Source organism: Marmota flaviventris, chromosome 16 (assembly GCF_047511675.1).
Source record: "Marmota flaviventris isolate mMarFla1 chromosome 16, mMarFla1.hap1, whole genome shotgun sequence".
NCBI classification, from domain to species: Eukaryota; Metazoa; Chordata; class Mammalia; order Rodentia; family Sciuridae; genus Marmota; species Marmota flaviventris.
In genome coordinates, this window is record NC_092513.1 from 28,795,228 (window position 1) to 28,819,328 (window position 24,101).

Consider the following 24,101-nt stretch of genomic DNA (forward strand, 5'->3'; position numbering starts at 1 on the left):
GAAATTGATCTGTTTAAATTGTGTATATCATCCTTATTCAATTTGGGAAAATCATATGATTCTAGAAATTTGTTGATGCTTCAATATTTTCTATTTTATTGGAGTACAAATTTTCAAAATAATTTCTAATTATCTTCTGATTCCTATAGTGTCTGTTATGATATTTTCTTTTTCATCATGGATGTTAGTAATTTGAATTTTGTCTCTCCTTCTCTTTGTTAGCATGGCTAAGTGTTTATCAATTTTATTTATTTTTTAAAAGAACCAAATTTTTGTTTTGTCACCTTTTTTAATAGTTTCTTTTGTTTCCATTTCATTGATTTCAGCTTTGATTTTAAGAAGTTCCTGTGTTTTACTGCTTTTTGTGTTGATTTGTTCTTCTTTTTCTAGGGTTTTGAGATATAATATTAGGTCATTTATTGACTTCTTCTTCTTTTAAGGAAAGAATGCCATGCAATGAACTTTCCTCTTAGTACTGCCTTCATGGTGTCTCAGAGATTTTGATATGTTGTATCAGTGTTCTCATTTACCTCTAAGAATTTTTTGATCTCCTTATTGATGTCTTTTGCAACCCATTGTTCACTCAATAGCATATTATTTAATCTTCAGGTGTTGGAGTAACTTTTATTTTTTATTTTATCATTATTTTCTAATTTCATTCCATTATGATCTGATAGAATGCAGGTAGTATGTTTTCTTCTTTGGATTTGCTAAGAATTGCTTTGTGGAATAAGAAAGTGTACTCACTTGTTGATGGATGAAATATTCTATATATGTCAGTTAAGTCTAAGTTATTCATTGCATTACTGAGTTCTGTAGTATCTTTGTTTAGCTTTTGTTTAGAAGATCTATCCAGTGGTGAAAGAGGTGTGTTAAAGTCACCCAGAATTATTGTGTTGTGGTCTATTTTATTCCTGGATTTGAGAAGAGTTTGTTTGATGATAGTAGATGCTCCAGTATTGGGGGCATGTATATTTATAATTGTATGTCTTGTTGATGTGTGGTTCCTTATGCAGTATGAAATGTCCATCTTTATCCCATTTGATTAACTTTGGCTTGAAGTCCACTTCATTCTATGAGGATGGAAACCCTTGCTTGATTTTGCGGCCCATGTCAGTGGTATATTTTTTCCAAACCTTTAGCCTTCAGTCTGTGGATATCTTTTCCTGTGAGATGAATCTTTGGAAGGCAGAATATTGTTGGGTCTTTTTTAGAATCCAACCTGCCAGTCTATGTCTTTTGATTGGTGAGTTTAGGCCATTAACTTTCAGAGTCATTATTGAGATATGATTTGTATTTCCAGTCATTTTTGTTTATATTTGGTATTTAACTTGACTTGGTTTCTCCTTTGTTTTTTCCTTTAGTGTAATATCTTTATTTTATGATTTCCATTTTACTTTTTTATTTCCTCCTCATGGAAAATTTTGCCAAGAAGATTCTGTACTGCAAGCTTTCTAGTTGTAAATTCTTTTAAGTTTTGTTTATCATGGAAGGTTTTTATTTCATCATCAAATATAAAGCTTAATTTTGCTGGATATAAGATTCTTGGTTGGCATCCATTTTCTTTCAGAGCTTGATATATTGTTCCAGGATATTCTAACTTTCAGGGTATGGGTTGAAAAATCTGCAGACATCCTAATTGGTTTCACCCTATATGTAATCTGATTCCTTTCTCTTGTGGCTTTTAAATTCTCTGTATTATTTTAAAAATCTCTATTATTCTATATGCTAGGCATTTTCATTATGATGTGACTTGGTGTGAATCTGTTGTGATTTTATACATTTGGCATTCTGTAAGCCTCTTGTATTTGACTTTCCAATTCGTTATTCATGTTTGGAAAATTTTCTGATATTATTTCATTGAAAAGATTGTTCATTCCTTTGGTTTGGAACTCTATGCCTTCCTCTATCCCAATAATTCTTAAAATTGGCTTTTTATGTTATCCCATAATTCTTGAATGTTCTGCTCATGGTTTCTTACCATCTTCACTGTATGGTTAACATTCTTTTCAAGATTACATATTTTGTCTTCATTTTCTGAGATCCTGTATTCCAAGTGATCTAATCTGTGGATGATGCTTCCTATTGAACTTTTAATTTGGTTTATTATTTCTTTCATTTCAAAGATTTCTGTTATGTTCAGAACATGTATCTCTTTATTAAAATAATCTTTTGCTTCCTGTATTTGCTTATGTAGCTCTTCATTGAAATGATCTTTTGCTGCCTGATTTGCTCTCTTATATCATCCTTTAATTCACAGAACATTTTAATTGTGTACATCCTGAACTCCTTCTCTTTAATTTCTTCTGTTGTGTTAGCCATGAATTTTTATAATGTAGTATCTTGATTTGTTTTGGGCACTTTCTTCTCTTGTTTTTTTTTTTTTTTTTTTTTTTTTTTTTTTCATGTTGTTTCTGTGTCTTCCATTCTAGCACTGCAGATCCAAGGCATTACCGTGTTTACCCTATAGGCTTATACTGCCCCTTCAGGGTTCCAATACCTCTCCTCTGGGGAGGGGGAGAACAATGTAAACAGATCCCAATACAAACAATATACAATCTTAAACCAAATAGCTGCTATTAAGACATTTACAGTTTTGTCACAATATACAGACATGGTGAGTTCAATTATTATCCACTATATACACAATAGGTTTGCAAAATGGTCTATAGTTTCTAATGGTGGACAAAGAACCAGGGGTGAGGTGTAGGATAAAAGGTTGAGGGGATAGGGGGTGAGGATATAGGGTAATTAGATCTTAGAAAATGTGAAAGAGGAATCTGAAGAAGTTGGTTAGTAGCAGGAGAAGAGAGAGGAAGTGATTTTGGGGAGACAAGAATGTGGGAAAACAATAGAGTACGAAAAACAAATACACATAAATATTGAAGAAAAAATAAAAAATGTAAAAATATTACATCAAATAATATACAACACAATTGTAATATACTATTCAGGCATCCCCCTTTTCAGTAGCTTAATTCATGCTGAGTACTTGGTTTCACAAATGTTGGAAATGGAAGGGAGTGAGAAGAAAAAGGGAGTAAAAAATCTTGAAGGAAGATACAAGGATTGTTTTTGTTGGAGATCAGTATATTTCCTGCTTCCCTTCTCATCCAATAGGTGGGGTTGTCTGTTATCTGCTGGTATCTCCACCCTCAGGATGATGAAGGTTACCAGAGTGAGAGGGTTGGTCTTGTGTGCAGGGCTCCTAGAAGTGGGGTATAGCACCTCCTGGTCCCAATGGGAGACTGCATCCCAAGGATCTGTTTTGAGGCTCACTCGTTTGATGTGGATGCCTGATTTTATCTCCTTATATCACCTATAGACTTCACAATTCCTGGTCTCTAATTGAGTCTCTAAACTGTATCTCACTCCCTCCCTTTCTACTTCCCAATCTTGAACCTTTATCTCTAGAGGTCTTGTGTGCTGCACTCTGGGGCTGTGCATCTGTTGCAGAAAGCTGTTTTGATATGGCAGTCCCTGTGTTGGGTTAGCAGCTGCCTGAGAGTGTGGGGAATTGGGAACTATGGGTACCTGCCCAACTGGTGTTCCAAGCTAGGAGTTGCCCCAACTAAACATGGTGAGAAAGGTTTCCCAAGATGGAGGTGGCTGCTTTCAGAGATGGAGAGTCCAGTCAGGTGGGTCAGATAGTGGTGTTGGGTGATGTGTTAAGAGATGCAGCTCTGCAGCATGCAGTGTTGTGGTTGACGGCTGTCTCTAGACCCTGTGCAATGTCCCCAGGTGCAGTCAGGATACTGGATGTTGGGGACTACGGCAGTGGCTGCAGAGTCCCAAGATGGAAGTGACCAGGGGAGCCCCATGGTGGTAGATGGGGGTCCACATGGGAGTGGCAGCTGGAGTTCCTGTGCATGAGTAGCAGCTGGGTGTCCTGTGTGGGATTGGTGAATAGAATTCCTGCACAGGTGTGCAGCCAGGAGTCTTGCACATGTGCTGATGCTGGTGGTCTGCTTGGGCACCTGGAAGCCCTGTATTGGCGAGTATCAGGAGTCCTGCACTGACACTGAAGCCTGGAGACCTGTGTGGGCAGCTGTTGTGGGTCCTCTATCACTCACAGAAAAACAGTATTCCCATTACTTGAATTCCAGGTCATGGAGCGAAACACAATGCAGCCTCCCTCTAGCCGGCCATCTTGGATTCCCCCTTCCACAATTTTATATAAGAAATTTAAATTGCAATTAATTTTAAAACTTGACTTTTGGGTTACAGGATCATTTCAGATAGTAACTTAACTATATGTTAAATTCATATCATCTTAAGAGAGAAACAATTACTTCTGGGACTTTGTGTCAAACTTTTATTAGACAAGGGAGAGAGTATCATTATTGGCTTAAAGGATGGTTGCAGATTTTTAAATTTTTTATTTGTTCTTTTAGATATACATGACAGCAGAGTGTATATAGTTGCATCTTATATGGGATAAATATGATGTTATTGCTATAATTTGAAGTTTATATTCAGAAAAGTGAGCATAGCCAAAAGTGTAGACATTCCTAGTTTTTGACTATTTCTTCTCACATATTTGCTCTTCTACAGTCTGTTCTTTATTGCTAGGGTTGAGTTCTGCAAACTATATTTTCCAGTCTCCTTTGCCAACTAACTTCCTATTAGGCTCTCCAACACGGAAGGGACTAGTGGGGACATCAGAAAGCAGAGAGAAAAATTGTTGATATTAATAGTTGTGTTCACCCCACTCATTTTTCTCTTGAGGCTTCCTTTGTATTAACTGTTCTCTTACTTGTAATACTATTGAAATTGGTCTTCATATGGCTGCTTTTTAAAAAAGTTTTAATATCCTCCCTTCAGAAAGATTTTTTCTGTCCCTTCTTAATCTAAAGTAGTTATTTTCCACCTGCTTTTAATTTTCTGAATAGCAGTGATCTCACAGTTTTTCATTTACATCCCAACATATTTAAAGTCACTAATCTCCATGAAAGTAGGGTGGTCCTTTTCTTCCTCTCTTTCTCTCTTGCAGTCTCCCTTCTCTCAGTCTCTCCCTCTTTCCCCTTATTATTTTTCTTTTATCTTTTCTAGAAATTGGGTACTCAATGAATATTTGGAAAATAAATTGTTAAATTTATTAACAAATTTTTCTGTCTTACTACTTTGCCTTTCTCCAGGCTAAATTAGCTTCAGATCTTCCCATGGGGTAAGCAAGGCAGAAATTATCATCACCATTATTATGGGAGACAGTAAAAATAGGAGGCACTCCTACTTCTGGCTATGATGGTATTGCTAGTCTCAGGGAAAAAAAAATCTTTCCCCAAGAAATCTAAGAGTTAGGTTGAAGGGAGGAGGAAGGAAAGCAAATTAGCTCTTTTAAGGCATTAGAAAGCCACTAGAGCAACCAGGCTAACAGTGCAGTCCAAGACCCTGAAGAGAAGTGAGTTGCATTGAACTGAGCTTGGTGTCTATGGCTGCTTTCGCCCTCAGGGCCTTTACTGATTTACATATCATGGCACCAAGGCCAAACCCAATGTGGCAGCCTGGAGCTTTTGGCACACTCACAGGTCTAGCAAGACAAAGCTTGGAGTTCAGAGCTGTCAAGACAGCCACAATTTAAGGAGGGAAAGAACCTATAGAAAAGGAATTAGAGTGAGGTATACTTGGATTTTTTTTTTTCACAATTTTCCCTTGAGACTTTTTTTCTTTTTTTTTTTATTCCAAAGCAGTGCACGTGACAGGCAACACTGTCAGAAATAATGCAAAAAGCTGCTGCTCATAGGCAAAAAATTTAGCTCACTTTGGCAGTCTAATGGTATGAGAGAATCAAGGTTTGGCATTCAGAACACATCAAGGAAAAAGATTCCTTGTGAACAAACACCTCAGGATTTACAAGGAGATATCTCAAAGGGCTTTACTAAGGAAAGAAATGTTAGCTTCCTACTGGAGTGTCCCCTATGGATCAAACTTTTATGCCAAAACTACCTGAAGAAAGACAACGTTGCATCATTTAAGTGTAGTTTCTTACAAAACATATCCAGCATTCATTCAAAATTCATTAGATACAATAGGAAACAAGACTGTATGACTAAAGATGAAGAGAAAATATAGATAATAGGGAATAGATTAGAATGATTAGATATAGACTTATTAGTTATGATGAATATATTTAAGATAAAATTATAATTTAGCCAGACAACTGGTATCTATAAAATACAATAAAAAGGCTATCCCAGAACTAAAAAAAAAAAGTAATTAAAATTAAGAATTTAATAGGTCGATGCATTTTAACAGCAGATATAACAGACTAGATAATTAGTGAATTAGAAATAGATTATCAGTAATTACTCAACTCAAAGCACACAAGGAACAAGAACAAGAAAACATAAAATCAAAAAAGAAAAAGATACAGAAAAAAGTTTAAGAGATAGATGGATCATGGTGAAGAAGTCCAACATGCTGGCTTCTTAGTACGAGAACAAACATAGAATTATATAAAATGGATATGTGAAGAGAAGGTAACTACTAGGAATTTTCTTGAGTTTGTCAAAGACTTAAGTTCTGCATTCCACAGTGCTACAGTCCCCGAGTAAAATAGATGCCTTGTGCTGATGGTGCACTGGCTAATTCAGTACGCAAGAAAAAGGGCTAACTGATCCTTACTGCATGGGAGTTTGTCTCTCAGAGTTCACGTGCTACATGTGCTACATTTAATCTTCCAAGTCCCATGTTAATGATACTGGGAGGTAAGTCCTTTGGGATGACCCATGGATCAATGGGTTATTTTGTTATAAAAACAAGCTCCCTCTGGTACACTCACTCTTTCTTGCAGCCTGCATCATAACATGGGCATCCTGAGTGACTGCCTCTGTGTCTTAACATCCCCCTTTTTATAGAACACTAGTATTGGATGAAGACCTCAATAGCCATTTTTTGATTTGATTACCCTTGTAACCACCATAATTTCAAAGGCAGCCACATTCTGAGATTGGGGACACAATCAGCTCAAAGTTGTTGGTTCATAACTGTAAAACTGCAGAAAACTAACCATCAGTGGAAAATTTCAATGCAGGTAGAGATCCAACACAGCTACTACCTTCAACGTACTAACTAAAGGACAGAGAATAGACTTCAGAAAACCAGTGAAATGACACCTGAAAGAAAAGAATTCTCATCCTGGAATTCTATTTCTATCAAAAAAATCTTCAAAAATAAATGTGAAATAAAAATCCTTTTAGGCAAACAAAATCTGAGATAATTTATTGCCAGCAGACCTGTACTAAAAGAAATACTATGGGGAGTTTTTCACATAGAAGGAAAATGCTTGTAAAGAGAAATAAAGTACACTAGAAAGGGTAAGTATGTAGGTAAATCTAACTAAACATTTACTATGCAAAATAAGAAGAACATCTTCTGAAGTTTAAAACATATGTATCCAGAAAATTCATGAGAAGAGTAATGCAGAAGACAGAATTATCCATTAAAGTTTTACAAGGTTTATTATACTATATACTAGTCAGGGGAAGGTACATATTATAATTCTTAGGATAATTATTAAAATAATGACAAAAGAATAAATTAAGAACAAAATAAGAGAATACATGGGATAAAATATGATTAATTCAAAGAAGGCAAGATAGGAATAGAAAAAGGAACATTGAATAGAAAGAATTGAAATGTTAATGATAAGACTAAATGAAGGTAGAATAAATATTTTAAAAAATAATAGTTTCAGATGAGATAAAATAATCAAAAAGCTGTAAGTAGCAATAATTCTATCTAGACCTAGATTTTATATCTAGTACCATTCCTGACCAATGGCAATGAGAAATCCTTTGAAAAATGGCATATTCCAGGATAGGAGAAGGAGAATATAAAATAAGCTTAAAATGCTCAATAATCAATGATGACATATCAAAAGGACATGAGAACCAACATAAAGGATTCCCACTGGCCAAATCTGGGACAATTTAAATTGTGTGAGACTCTGGGTTCAATCCCCAATATGGTTAAAAAAAAAGGAAAAATAAAAGAAAAAAAAGGTACTAATAATTCTTTTTCAGATGAGAAACTGTCACTTAGACTGTTTGATAGACTTTCTTTTTAAATACAGTAAATAAATAGTAAAACTGAAGATCAGAACTCAGTGCCATGGATCAATTTTTTTAATCATCCCTTATTTGCTGTATGAATTGTTATCAGTTCCTCCTACCCCCAAAATGTGAAACTCCATAACATACTGAGTACAAAAGAAGATGTTTTACTGAAATAGTTTTATGTTAAATTTTCTTATCTAGGATCCAGCAAATTATTGTTTATAGAGAGAGGATGATCTAGAAGTAAAACATGAAATTATAAATGTTACCCAATAACAGAATATTTAGTTGTCTACTCTTTATTTTTAGTACTCAGTATTCTCCATTCTCTTTTTAAACTAGTTTCATTTTTCTAAAACTATCTGGGGAGGCTTTATGTCATTTAATATATCCAAACCCAGAATTTTATAAGCCTTTTAAATGTTAAATTATCAATTTTACATGCCTAAACTAACCAAGTTGCTTTAAATCTAGACCAACATGAAAATAAAAACAGTTGCTTACTTTTCTTTTTCTTCACAGCTTTTAACTTACTAAAACTTTATTTCCTTCACATTCTTGCAATTTAAAAACAAATTGTGTATATTCAGGCATGCTTTGAATATAAAGATGTTCAGCAACGACTTGAACATGCTCTTTGATCAGAGTCCAGTGGGAAGAATGCCGCCCCGGGGAGAAACATGACTTACATGATGAAGGTTCAGTGGTCCAGGGTCACCATGCTGCAGACACCCTAGAACCTGCTGCTGGACACAGATGTGAAGATGTGGAGTGACATAAGAGATGAGGATGCTAAAGGAAGGGCGGAGCTGTCTCAGAGCAAAGAACCTGTAGCCTTTGGGCACCAGGAGGACCCCAGAGGCTGGCACCTTTGCTGTGTCAGATTCTGATCTTGGCTTCTGATGGTCTGTGCTCTCAAAGTTTGTGTGATTTGACTTCTATTTTCCATAAATTTGGGTAATTTTGAAAGTGTGAGCATTTTTTAATGTTGATGTTGACTAATGTAAAATCGCTTTTCACATCTTACCCCACATGACTGAATACTCTTGAAAATTTACACAAAGAGAATTTAAGTATTATTACAACCTTATGTGCATTCAGTAAATCTTTTCCTGGGCTTTAACTGTACAGATGATGGTTGTTAGCCTAAGTGTAGACAGCACAGCTGGAGCTAGGAGGCTGACATTAAGTTATCCAGAATATTTTTTTTTTCTTTTTTCTTTTTGTATTTTATAGCTCCTGGATAAAGGGCAAGATATTTTGAGGAATATCCTATTTGCACCTCAGCTGTGAGATAAATGTTATATTTTCTGGCTTAGAAGAGTACTGTTAAGACTTCATCAGTAATAGAGAGATGAATTTAGTGGCAAAGGAAATACTAAATTGGAATTCAGCGACTCTCTGGATTATCATAAACTCTAGGGACATACACGAGTCCAATAAATGAGTGAAATGAGCATTTGGCAAAACGAGTGAAGAACTAATGTGACAGAGAGATTCCTGTTCTCAATTACCTCAGGAAGGAAGAGAACAAGCGTGAGGAGCCAGGAAGTTACAGATGAGGTGAACGAATGTGAGAGAAATCCAGGAAAACATCAAGAAGACTTTCTTTGGCAATGTGAACTGACAGAATAATACCTGATTATTATATTGTGACTTGTGATAGAAAACTTTATAAACAAACACTTTAATTGTATATGCAATTGAACAAGGCTCATATTTAAAGCTGAGATGAGGTTAGAATATGAGTAGCCTCAGGGGGACCGTAAACGTATTTTGTCCCACTCTTAGAAGAACACATGTTTTTAAGCAATGTGCAACAGGAAAAAATGGTAAGGACAATCCAGAAGTTCCTGACTTCCTCTTCTGTCTTCACATGTGTGAGTAATCTGGATCCAGGAAGGAAAGTAAAAGAACAAGTAACCTTTGTGAAAGTTTGAGGGGGATGACTTAGAATAAATTGATGGAGGGTCCTTGGAATGGCACCATCCTCTGCATGCAAATAACAGCATTGGGAGGCACACCTCATTCTTTCTTCAGTAATTGTGTGACATGAATCTGTTATGGTTTAGATATGGGTTGTCCCCCAAAAGCTCATGTGTTAGACAATCCAAGACAGCTTAGCTATGAAATGATTGTCTTATTTGAGCCTTAACCTAATCAGTGCATTAATACAGTTGAAGAGGTTAACAGGGTGGTAACAGTGGGCAGGTAGGGTGTGACTGGAGGAGTTGGGTCATTGGGAGTATGTGTTTATTGTATATATTTTTTTTCCTGGTAAGTGGACTCTCTTTCTGCTTCCGGATTGTCATGTTCTGAGCTGCTTTTCCCCTTCATACCCTTCCTTCATGAAGTTCTACCTCACCTGGGCCCAGAGCAACGGAGTTGGCTTTCAAGGGACTGAGATCTCTGAAACTGTAAGCCCCAAATGAACTTTTCCTCCTCTAAAATTGTTTTCATCAGGTCTTTTGGTCCTAGCAGTGAAAAAGCTGACTAACACAGAAGCCATTTCCTGGCAGGCATTTTGGGGATAACTGGGATTAGGTGCTTAATCTCTGGCAAAAAATAATCTTTTGCACATTCCATCACTGATTTTGCCTCCTGGGATCACTGACAGATGCTCAAGAAGTGACAGAAGGAGGAAAAAAAAAGAACACATCTGTAATCCACTGAAGTGCTTCACTTAGTTGCTGTCAGGTCTACATAGCAAAATGTGGCTTTCTAAGGCCATAAAATGCACAATTTTTTTGCATAAAAAGCATATAAAGGGCAATATGCATTAATTAATAATGAACTGGTCCTAATTCCAACACTGTGCTGGTCACTGAGGTTATATTTGTCTTACTTTGTAGGTAAGGCAAATCTTTCTGTAACTGCCTTGGATCCGCTGGAGAATACAGTCAAGAATCTGGAAATCTATGGGCGACATGGGGAAGAACACAAACTTGGATTTTGGAGTTAGACCTTGGGCTGATTTCTGGATCTGCTATTGATTATGAAGTTAGCCATGGGACTTACCCCACTCTCGTCTCATTGATCTCATCTATACACTTGCGTGTGTGTTCAAACATCAAATAAGATATATATATATATATATATAACCAGCACATGGTAGTTCCTCAACAAATGGTAGCTCTAGATTTAAGTGAGGTGAGGTTCCAGGTGCCTAAGACAACATCCCAGTGGTGGGAGGAACATCAGGACTCTGCAGCTGGGGTGGCCTCTTCCTTGTCTTATGTGATAGGTAGGATTCAGATTGGTTACAGGGCACATGTTTGGATCTCTGCAGTATGTCAGATCCATTCTTTTTGGATGGAGCCAATGTCAGAAGGAAGCATCACTTTTTAATGGTGCATGGGCATTGCCACCACATGGTTCAATTCAAGGTCATTAGCACTGGTGTGATGCAGTGGGAACCAAAAGGCTTACTACTCACGCTGCAAAAGAAGAGGCAAAAGACAGGATGTCTGGCTCTCTAGACCCCTCAACAGGAAGTGTGTCTCCCTAAACTTAGTAAGAGCACCATCAAAGAAAGAAAAAAGAGGAGTAAAATAAAATTTTATCTCACAGATTTGGTCTCAAGCACAAGTATTATTCACAGGAATAATAAGGATAGGAACCTAGATTTTCATAGCTATCATTTTATGCCTTTTAAAGCATTTACACTTCTTTGATCGCCTTGTTTCCTCACACATCTCTGCAGAGGGGAAGGCAGCCCAGAATCATCCATTTTTCAGATGTGGACACTGTGGCAGTTGCTGTAGGGGAAAAAGCACCACACTGAGATTTAGAAGTCCCTACTTAAACTGGACATGGTGGAAATCAAAAGTTCAAGGTCAGCCTGGGCATAGACCAGGTCTCAAAAGACTGGGGATGTAGCTCTGTGATAGAGCACTTGCCTAGGTGTGTGTGAGGTGTTATTTTTGTTCAATCCCCAATACTGGAATAAAAAAATATCCCTACCAAGAGATGGGCACTTTCTGATGTGGTGCAATTTGATCTGGGAAAACACAATCCTCCAGGATGGCTATTCACTTATCTTTCAATACTAAAGTCAGTTAATCTTCTAAGGTTGTCTTGGCTGAAGATCCTGGGGTCTTTATTTATAGTTGTGATGAGCTACTTCTTAACAGCCTCCAGTGATCCCTGCCTCTAGGCAGTCATGTCCCTCTGTAGTCTCCTCCCCTGGGCTGAGCCTGGTGACTTGCTTTTAACTAATAGAACATGGTAAATATAATGGGAGCCACTCTGAGATTAGGTTGTAATTGCACTGACTTCCCTCTTGCTGTGCACTTTCTCTCTGGCTCTTCTAATTGTTCTTGCTAAGATTAACATTCTACAGAGGCCCACACAGTGAAGACCTGAGGGGTTTACAACTTGCACCCACTGAGAAACCAAGGATTCCATCCTAGCAATCCCAAAGGAATTAAATCTTGCCAGTGACCCTAGGAGTGAGTGTGGAAGCAGCTTCTTCTCCAGTCAAGCCTTAAGATGTCTGTGACTCTAACCAATACCTGGAATGCAACTTTGTAAAAGAAACCCTGACCTAGACCCAAGCCTCCAGCTAAGCCATCTGGGATTGGTGGTCTATGAAGAAACTGAGATAATAAATAAGTAACTAAGTGTCTAGATAATTTGCTACAAAGCAATGGATAGCTAAGGTCAAATAGTAAGTGGCAGAGATAGAACTGAAGATAGAATTTGTTTTATTTAAATTTTTTTATTTAAGCATTTTCTAAAATATTGGTAAAACAGAAGCCAAATGAAATGCTGTGTGAGAAGGGTTCTACAGTCAAACTGTACTTCAGAACTCCTCCAGTGCCTCTGTGTTTATAGGGACACATACTGTACCTTAAAGATTCATATGTGTATTAAGAATTGTAAAGCAAAAAAAAAGTACATGTATAATGGCATAAATTGATGTGAACATACTTTCTATACAGAGACACAAAAAATCGTGCTCTATATGTGTAATAAGGATTGTAATGCAATCCACTGTTGTCATGTACTTAAAAAATAATAAAATCAAAATACAAATAAAAAAATAAATGATTTCTACAAAAATAAAAGACTCATTGGTAAAGACACTTATTTTTTTCAAACTGAGAATTTCTCAAGCTTGGTTGACCACATAATGCAATTAACAGAAGCACCAATTAATACATAAAAATGCGTGGATGGGGTAAATTGTAGGGCACATGAACACTCTGCAAGAAACACTGACCTGCCTGTTTTATCATCTCTGAGCATCCTTCTAAGATCTGTTCTTACAACTAAATAAATGGAGTAGTATGGAGCAGTTAGCATGAAGTATGTACAAAATTTGTATACTATCAGGAGAAAAATATGCTATAGGGTACCTCCAGTAGTAGGAATATGTGTACTTCCCTTCCTTCTTCCTACCTTTCGATATCTTCCAAAATGGGAAGATATATTACTTTTGAAGATATGATGAATGTTATGCAATGGGTTCACTAGCATTTTTCCTTTTCCTTTTCTTTGGTCCACCTTGATACTGAATTTATATGTGTTCGTTTGTGCTGGGAGGGGTGGGTTGAGGCACTGGGATGTGCTGCATGTGCCACTTCTGCCTACACAGGTCCATGCAAAGTTACTTGTGTTGGATGAATTTCAGTCGCCCCTAAAGGTTACTCTTGGTGCTTGTCTGGAGGACATAGTAAACGGTTAGCAAGCAAAGAAATATTGGTGTGGCTTTATTGCTTCTATTCCTGTGGAAGAGGCTGGTCTTCAGCCTGCCTAGCTTCTGCTTCTCCCCTCCCTGCTATAGCTGAGCTGCCAGACAACTGTGTTTAGGGGTTCCCCTGGCCTGCACCCCTGCTCCCCCCTTATCCTGTACCATTTAGAAAAAGGTTGTTGGACCCAGATCCTCCCACCAGGGGAAGAATGAGCAGCTGAGAACCAAAGTCATTTTTCCTACCCATGTGCCTACCCCAGTTCAAGTCATGAGGAAACAGGTCACTGCCAAGTTCAGGAGTATCTCTGAGCTGGGAGCTTTGGGTGTAGGATAGAGGAGCCTCCAAAATGGTGGGAACAGGATCTGAACTATATCGCTGAGCATCAGTCTGGATTACGATCCTGTCTGAGTGTGGCCATGTTTTGACCACAGTGCAGTTGCTCTCAAGGGCTCTTTGACTCTCTTTTTAGACTTGGTCCCCTCCCTCTACCCCCAGCCACTCAGAGCCACTTTTGGTCCCTCATCTCTTCCACCATCTTTTTATCATTAGAGATCTTTTTGTATCAGAGATCTGATCAGGATGAAAGCTCTGCCCTTTTTTCTGGAAGAATGCTTCTGTGTGAATTTGAATTTCTATCACACCCCACAGGGACAGGAAGGAGGAATCTGCAATGGAAGCTAATGTTTTGCATGCATTTTCAGGGATCACAGGTCACTGGAAGTTTGTTCAATCTCTATGAGTTCCCCCGTCATATATTTCTGAGATAGAGCTCCTCTCAGCAGAGGGTTTGGTTAGAATCTGGCCTGGTGATGGTGTGGGCCAGAAATTGTTTCATCTGTGCCAGTCAGAGTTTAGCATATTAATAGAAAAACAGTGAAATTCGAAGTTTAAGGGAGCCTGGTATGGTGGCACATGGCTGTAATCCCAGCCACATAGGAGGCTGAGGCAAGAGAATTGCAAATTTGAGGTAAAGCTCAGCAATTTAGCAATTCCCTGAGCCACTTAGTAAGACCCTGTGTCAACACCATCTCAAAATAATAAATAAAAAGGGGTGGTAAAGCGCCTCTTGTTTCAATACTCAGTACCAACAACTACAACAACAACAAATCAAGGGAATGAGTCTTGTACAGTAGAGGTTTCGGGTCTTCAGACATGCAGTAGTTAGGGGAAGTCTTAGATGAAGGAACCGATTTGGCACCCCCAAGTCACAGTCTAGACTTCCTTCGCAGATAAGGCTGGCTAGCTCTTTGAATCTTCAGCTTCTCTCCTGGAGAGCTAACATGTCACATGGCAAAAGATCCAGAAACTTATATTGTGTGGCCTGGAGTCTGAAATAAGTGACCTTTTATCTGATGCATTCAAGTTAGCAAGTTTTCTTCATAACAGTGGTTAACTAAAATCAATATTAAGAGGAAGTTTCTTTGCTTTTACAAAACATTTTTTTCTGCTCATGCAAGATGCTTTTCTTACATAGAAACTACACCCCATTTGTGAAATTAAAAAAAAAAAAAGAAGAAAGAAAAACGAAAAAGAAAGGAAGGAAGGAAGGAAGGGGGAAGGAAGGATAGGAAAGGAAGATCATACATCCCTTGTTTTACTCTGAGGGTCAAAGTCAAAGTGTATTCCTCCAACATCTCTTATCCCTCTTGCAATGGTGTCCCCATCTCTAAACCTATCTTTCTTTGAATTATCATTTTAAAGGAAGTTAATAATAAACATGCTAATGCCTTTGGAGCAGGTAGCTTCCTGAAGCTATTATCATCCAAGGACTTCCTAATCACCATTACTTTATTAGATCACCTACAGCCAGGGGTAGAAGACAGAAGCAAGAGAGCTGGGAGGTAGAAGGAAATGGTCAAGAATGTTCACACATAACACCAGGTTTCTGAGGCTTTGAAGTGTGAGAGGTTAGTGCTGAAAGGAAAGGGTTTGCAAGGAAATCTGACTTCTGTTTGGAGGTCTTTGTCCACCATGTGTGTGCCTGGGAAGGTAGTGAAGAGTGTGGGAAGTTTTCAGTGGTGGAGGGAAGAGACTGAGGGGCAGATACCACACTCAGAACCCAGAGAAAATCAGCTCAGCCATTGCTATTTTATGAGCAAGTCAAGTACCCTTTTGCAGATGATGATCAGAGAGGAAGTAAATTTTCAGTATTTCACTTGAAAATTCTTCATTATTTATTTTATTTTTTTGGGTGAAACTTCAGGTGTGGGGAAGTTCAAGGCCTTTGAACAGTTTTCACATAGTTTTTTGGTAATGTCAATAATGGAAACATTTTTTTTAGGGATTAGACCAATGTTCTAAGAGTTCTTTGTAATTTATACCACATTAAAAATTCCTAGGCAAGAGATGAAAAAATAGTGCTAACCCAGGACTCTGGAATTTCTGGAAGGAATGGTTGAGAAATCTTGTAGTCCAGGTATTTGTAGGTCTAAAAAATATGAAGATGAAACTTCAAATGCTTGTCTGTGCACTGTCACACAAGTCTGTAATCCCAGCTGCTTAGGAGATTGAGGCAGGAGGATCATGGGTTTGAGACCACACTCGGCAACATAGTGAGACCCTGTCTCAAAATAAAAGCTAAAAAAAGGCTGGGGATACAGCTCAATGGAATAGCACCCGTGAGTTCAATCCCCTGTACTAACAAAAAAAAAAAAAAAAAGAAAAAAATATTGGGGCTTACATTTTAATTTTTCCTGACTTGCCTGTCTTGTCCTGGTCTCAGAGAAAATTTTAGACTATGATTAAAAAAATAAAAAACAAAATAAAAAATATTCACATGTGGTACATTATTTTCAAACTGTCCATCAAAAAGTAGGGCATATTTTCCCTTCCCCTCTTTGGACCTGAGCTGGCCTTGTGAGTTCTTTGATCATGAGAATGTGACAGAGTGATGCTATGTGACTTCTGAAGCTAGACCTTAAGATACCTTGGAGCTTCTGCTTTCACTCTTGGACTTCTGAGAGTCCACATTCTGAAGAAATCTAGTCTAGTCCACCAGAGGGTACATGTCTCATGAAGGAAGCAAATAAATGGTAGCTGGCACCAACTTCCAAATCCTCAGGTACCTGAAGCCACATGACTGACTGTAATCAGCAAAAACAGAACCACTAGATTTCCAACCCACAGAACCAAGAAAGGTACTAAATGTTAGTTTACACTTCTAAGAGTTGGGGTGTTTTGTTGCACAGCAATAGATAATTAAAATACCTACACTACGTATACAACAATTACAGAAATGAGTATGTGGGCAGTGTTTTATAGTTTATTCAGGTTTTCCACAGGGCAATGTTATTTCCCTAGATTCACAGGGTAACCTTGTTTTCTAGATCTTTAAAGTAGCTGTGGGACTTTTCTCTTGTATTTTGAATTTAATTGTGTGTGTGTGTGTGTGTGTGTGTTGTTGTTGTTGGGGATTAAACCCAAGGCCTTGCACTTGCCAGGCAAGTATACTATCATAGAATTCCACCCACATTCCTTGATTTTTAATCTTTATTTTATGGAATGTATGGATTATTCAGTAGATTGTGTATGAAGAGGCCGAGATGTAGAAAGTTTCTAGGACTCAGTCACAGTCACAGGGCTGGCACCTGAACAGGAAGGAACTCCAGAGGAAGCCGCCTTCCTTCGCATCTCCTGCCCTTTGTTTTATATCATTGTTGTACACTGTGTGTTCTCTTGCGAGCATGCGTGGTTGGCAGGTCAAAGCCAGGGAAACAAGTCACTTCTTGGGACACACAGCTGTGAGATGGGTGATTGTGGAGCAGGGAACAGCTTTGCAATGGATACTGGCCACTGAGGAATCCACTGTGGGCCCTGGGGCCTCCCTTGGGCTGTTACACCATTGGAACTCCTATAGTGTCTAACAAAATTCAGCCCAGCCTACAGGGGTTCATTAATTGGTGTGGAGCTCTGACATGTTTCATAACTGTTTGTTTAAAAAGTAAATAAATGTAAAATATGCTCTACCTTACCACAATCCCAAATTAGCCCAGGAGGACAGCACTGCCCTGTGGAAATAGGGGTGGAGATTCGTGGCCTTGGTTTCTCAGGTGGTGGTCATGCCAAGTAAAATAATTCCTTTTCCACACCCACCTCACTGCATTCATTTAGGTCCTCAGCACTCCTCTTTGTGAGTGTTCTGACAGCTTCCCACCTGGTATTCCTGCAGGGACACCAACCTCCTTTCCTGTCTAGCCATATTGTACACTGGTGCAGACAGTATATCTGGAGGCATCAGAAGATTTTAGGCTTAGGACTATGAGCTCCATTCTAAGAGTCATTGTCATCACTTAGAACAAAATTTGGACAATGGCATTTATTGTTTATTGAATAAATGTGACAGCCACCACATCACAGACACTGCCTAATGATCCAACTATTGTCATATCTCGCCTCCCAGTTTACACTCCAGATAAATTGAGTGAGCAGCATCTACTTCCACGGAAGCATTGCAATGTTTTGTTCCTTCACCCAATTTTGCCTGGGCCTGAAACCCTCCCCTGATCCTCTATGTCACCAGTCTACCTAAAGTCTAAAGTGAAGCTTAGGTGCTAGCTCCTCTGGGAAACTTTGCCTGTGTGCTTCATTTCTTGGAGATGGAATCTATGCTTAACAGCATGAGTCACAGGTACTCAGATACTTGAAGCCTAGGCCAGCAAGGATTCTACAGCGGGGAGGGCCAGTATGATATGACATCAGAAGTCTATGAGAAACAAATTGGAGATTTTCTGGTATAAACTTTTCAATTAAAAGTGATAATGTTGAGGCTGAAAGTGGGAGTTGAGGCAGAGTGTGGCAAAAAGGGGGAAGGTAGGTATGTAGTTTAAATGCATTTCCTCAAGTAATTAGGTAACAGGAGATGCAGGATTAGGTGAGAGTACATCCAGATCTCTTGGCTCCTAAAGCAATCTTTATTATATCAGCCTAAACTGATTATTTGTGTAAAGGTGATTAAAAGTAATCATTAATCTTTTTAGAAAATGAAATACATAGTTTTCAGAAAAGAAAATTAAAAGAATCTGTCTTCATAAGATTATTTGGTCAAGCAACTGAAGTTTATCAGCCATTCAATTCCACAAGACAACTAAAAATTCAGTCAAACCATTGATACTTGATACAAGATCAATGGATTTTGGGGTACAGAGACTAAATAGCTTGATGATGGAGGTGCTGTGGTGATAGTTGCAGCCTGGATTTCTCTAAGGTGGTAACCCAGAAAGCAAACAAACCCAAGGAACCGGGGGCACCCAGGCTGGTTCCCCCACATCACCCACCAACTGAAGCAGATTAAATTAATAACTCTGCTCTGCTTATGGACATGCTGGTTATAAGCCATGTAGGTGTCTCGACTGACAATCAGCCAGGCAGAGAAACCAATTAACTAGTGGATCTAAATCACAAGAAAGAGGAGCCATTTCCTAAGTGACCTGGATAGATCCTTGGTATAAATTACTAAATTCATTAATGAATAAATTCCAAGTCTTTGTTGGTTTGTAGCTTCACTCATTCATCAACTTTTATGAAACAACCCCTCTCTCTGCATTAGACATTGGGAAAGTAGGATGATTAAAATGTTCACCTTACAGCATTAGAGACAGAGCCCATCCAAGTAAATAATTTCAAGTTAATTTTTCTGAGCATTCCTTGGATCCTACATCCTGGAAGGTGAAGGAGAAAGAAAGGGGAATGGAACCATCTTTTGGGAAGCTTGATTATATTTTCTCACACAGAAGCTATGGCTCTGGAAAAAAGAAGGCTAGAGGCAAGTGGCTCACATGGCTTCCATATGCACCCTCAGAAAACTACACTCCCTTCCAGTGTCAGCAGCCAAATTTGATGATGATTCCTTACACTTGCTCCAGGGCTCTCCACAGTATTTCATGTGCATTATTTCATGTGACTTTCATCATCACCTAAGAGGGCAAACATCACTAATTCCATTTTGAAGATGAGGAAACTGAGACCTGGAAATCCTGTCTGACTTCCCAAGGCCACATATAACTCAGAGTCCTGTTCAGCAAGCCCCACTTTCAAAGGTGTGGTAAACTTTACATTGAAACACTTTTTACTCCATGGAGACAATTTCTTGTTTGAGCATCATTTTCCATAGAATTATTAGAATTCACTTGAGGCCATGATGATGGAGAGATGGCATATCAGTATTTTGAGGGTGGGATCCTCTTTGCCTCCCTCCTTCCTTCTCCACTTACATTTTTAATCTGTGATGGTCTCTGTCAGGTCCCTGGTGAGCCATAAAATCTCACCTGACTCTTCAAACCCACAAGGCTCCATTCCTTTCCTGAGATGGTTCAGCAATACAGTGGGAAACAGTTACTGAATAGTTAATGGATTGATTTTTTAAGTTTATTAATGAAGATACTATGCTAAGTCCTGAGGAAAAGAAAGATGAGCAATGCCAGTGTACTGCTCAACCCCAGCTGCTGATGCAGCAGAGCAGGAAGATTCAAGGCAGCTCCCAGCTGCAGGGATGGAGGTGTGATCTGATGGAGCTTCCATAATCCTGGGGGGCCTAAAGGACATAGGTCTGTTCTGCACAGGGAATGAACAGAAGGGAGACTGGCAGCACCTCCCAACACTTTATCTGCCTTATTTTTATAATCCCAACTAGAAAGCAGGAAAAAAAAGATATTCAAAGATGGAAAAAAATGGTCCTTTGCTAGGGGATAATTACAGGAGAGGTTAAATGATTCCATACAAAACAAGGTAAACATCACTTACCTACCTCTCAAAAGATGAACTGTCCCGGGAAAGGAGCAATCATTAAAGGCATAAATTGGCTGAATCCTCCCAGAAAACTGTTTTTGAGGGAATAATATTTGTTTGAATGGATAAATCCCAACATATTTATAAAAATTATTCACAGTGTCATTGTTCCTAGGACCTCACTTTTGTGCCAGATCATCACACTGGCTGAAGGTAGGGGTGGGGAGAGGCAGGGAGTAGGTGGAACACAAATATAGGGGGAAAACATATAGCCTCTGCTCTTTCATTTTAATGGAGGAGAAGTAATTAAATAATAATGAAAAGCAGAATATGGCTTGGGGCTAAAAACGAGTTCTCTATCACTTGAGGAAATCTATTACAATGGGAAATCCTCTTGGCATATTTAGGGGAAGCTTTATGGGAAAGATGGAACTAATTGGATCTGAAGAACAGGTTGAATCTGGAGTGTGAAGAAGTCAAGGATAGCCATCAGGGAGCAGCCACACTTACCAGGTTGCACTCATAAACAACAGCCCTTAGCAGGTTGCAGTGCAGCATAAAGATGGTTTTGCCTCCTCTCTGTGACCCTAAATGACGCCCGGGTGTTCATTAGCACCAACTAAGCCCATCAGTTCAGTTATGTGGGCCATCGAAGCCCCTGTCCCTGTCTTCAAAGTATTTACCATATAATTAGTCAGAAAATGTAAGGGTGAGAGAAGGAAGGAAATGCTTCTAAGGACAAAGTGATTTGAGAGGTCCAGGGAGACCAGCTATCTACAGGGATCACATCAGAGGTAATTACCCAGTCCCTCTTCCATTTGTCACAGCAGATGGAGGCCTGGCCTCAAGTTGTAAATTGCCTGAAAGAGGCTTCCTGTTGTCATTCTCTGAGGTTTTGCCCTTGCTTCTCTTTAGGGTTAAGGACAGCTCTTTGTTACCCAACCTGCATACTTGGAAAAATAGCAGTAAATAATCTGGATAATTTTAATTGATAAAAATGTTATTCCAGCCTCAGAGGCTACCTGGTTTAGGAGGAAAAAGACGGATGAACAGAATATGCAGAGATTTGATTTGCCAATACCCATTTTTTTTTGTGATTTTTAGGCAAGGTCCTTGAACTTGGAATCTATCTGGGCACAACGGGGCCAGTAATTCTTGGTTACTTATTTTCTGTGCCTACTACAAGCACAAAATGTAACTATGGATGAGAAAACATGTATGGGCACATATGTAATATGGTGCATGTTCAAGAAAATGTAAACTCATTTGGACAAAGTATGGGGAAACTAGAAACGTTCATTTTTTTTCCTCGACCAAGTACTTAAGGAAGAAGGGTGGGTAGAGGGTGGGTGGATGGAAATAATATATCAAGATTTTTTTCTTCTATTCTTAAGTACATATTTGAGACACTATACTGAGTGATTCTGTTTCCTACCCTACAATGAGTATTTTAACATTTTCCAATTGCAAAGTGAGAATGGTAACTGACCCTTATTGAGAAGGAAGGGATAATATGTTCATAAACTGAAAATTCTCCAAATGCAGTGGATGAGTATATATATATATATATATATATATATATATATATATATATATATATATATAAAACTTCCTTATTAGGTGTCCAGATTTATGCTTCAAAATGAAGTGTATACAAAAGAGTTTAAAACATAATAAAGAAAAATAATAAATGACAATTTGGATTTCAAACCTGGAATTATTTTTTGCAAAGAAATAAAAAACAAGAATCTTACAAACTCTACCGAGGGTCTCTAATTCTTTTTGTTTTTCAAACAAATTGTATATACTAATATTTTGTGTAACTTAAGTTTGTTGGCCAAATATCCCATGAATATTCAACCAGAAAAAGAGAAATACAATAATTCTTTCACATTCAGTGATAGAATGTCATTATCTTTAGAGGATGCATTGGATATTTACAAACAGGACATTTGCCAATAAATATGGTAAAATTACATTTGTTGAAAAGGGAAGGAATCTTATTAGAACTGAAGATATCTATAAAATTAAACTAGAATTTGGAGAAAATAAATGGAGAATGGATTGTTTTATGAGCTTCAGCTCTCACCAGTCAATGGCAACTCCTCATTTTCTAATGTCACAGGATTAAGAACTTGCAAAGGTGTCCAGCTTCCTCTCTTGAACACTTATAAAAACCAATCTTTGAAAACGTCTTTGAAGTATCATTGACATTAATTCTTACCTTTATGTTTCTACTTTTCTTAAACTTTTTCTTTTTCATTTTCTTTCTTTTTTTTTGGTACCGGGGATTGAACTCAGGGGCACTCAACCACTGAGACACATACCCAGCCCAATTTTATATATTATTTAGAGACAGGGTCTCACTGAATTGCTTAGCACCTCATCATTGAGGAGGCTGGCTTTGAACTTACAATCCTCCTGCCTCAGCTTCCTGAACTACTGTGATTACAGGTGTGCACCACCACGCCCAGACTACTTTTCTGATTTTTAATATTATGTAAGCTCTCTAAGGTTCTTGTTCTCAGAATAATTATCTTAGTATTTTTTTGCAAGAATTAGCATGAGGTTACATATTTATATAATTTATCTCCATTCATGACACTCAGTAAGCATATGGAGACATTAAAATATATCAGTTACTTTTTATTTTACCTTATTCACAAGAAATTGAGCCAGATTCTTTCTGCCCTGTGTGGTTTCACATTCTTCCAATGAATCCTGGCCCTCCCAAACTTTGCTCATTCCACTTGCCTATTTGCAAAAGTTCTTAGCATTGCCTGCAGGATGAAGGCCAATATTTTTGAAGTCTTTCATCATGTATCCTCAGCGTATTTAGCTAACCTCAACTTTTATGTATCTTACATAAAAATCTCATCTTTACTAGGCCTAACTCCTTGGCTTTTATGTGAAGTGTGCTGCTGTTCTGCTATATTAAAAAAAAAGTCAACATATCACACTGGCTTTCTGCCTGGGGAAGAATCCATAACAGACATTCAATAAATATTTGCTGAATTGAATATTGACATATCAGTGTCGTTTTTCACTATTAAGTCATTTGAAAAATTTCAAGTTCAAATTAATCTTATGTGTCAAGCACTGTGCCAACTCTTGTCAGGGCACTCCACCCCCACCAAAAAAAAAAAAAAGAGACAGCTTTTTGCTATGAGAGGTCACAGTTCTACCAGGATTGTAAGCTTAAGGTAAATTCAGCTGATGTGAAATAGAAAACAATACAAATTAGTAGGAATATGCATGCATTTACACATGGGATATTAACTTATATACATTAACACTTCAACATTGGGCATTCACATACTAAAGTGACCTTGGAGAATAACAAAAGGAAATAGAGCCTGGGGGAAAGATTCAGACTTCAATGGAGCTTGAAAACTGTGTAGATTTAAAGTTTTTTTTTTTTTTTTTTTTTTTTTTAAGGATAACTTAGATGTAAGAAAGCAAAGGGAAGGGGAAGGAAATATGTTCCAATATACCCAATTTTTCCCACCTTCACAAACAAAATCCTAGTTCATATAATAAAAATATCTCTTCACTTGTCTTCTTTCTTGCACTGAAGTTGAATTTCCAGTCCATCCTCCACACAATACCCAGACTTTTTAAAAAC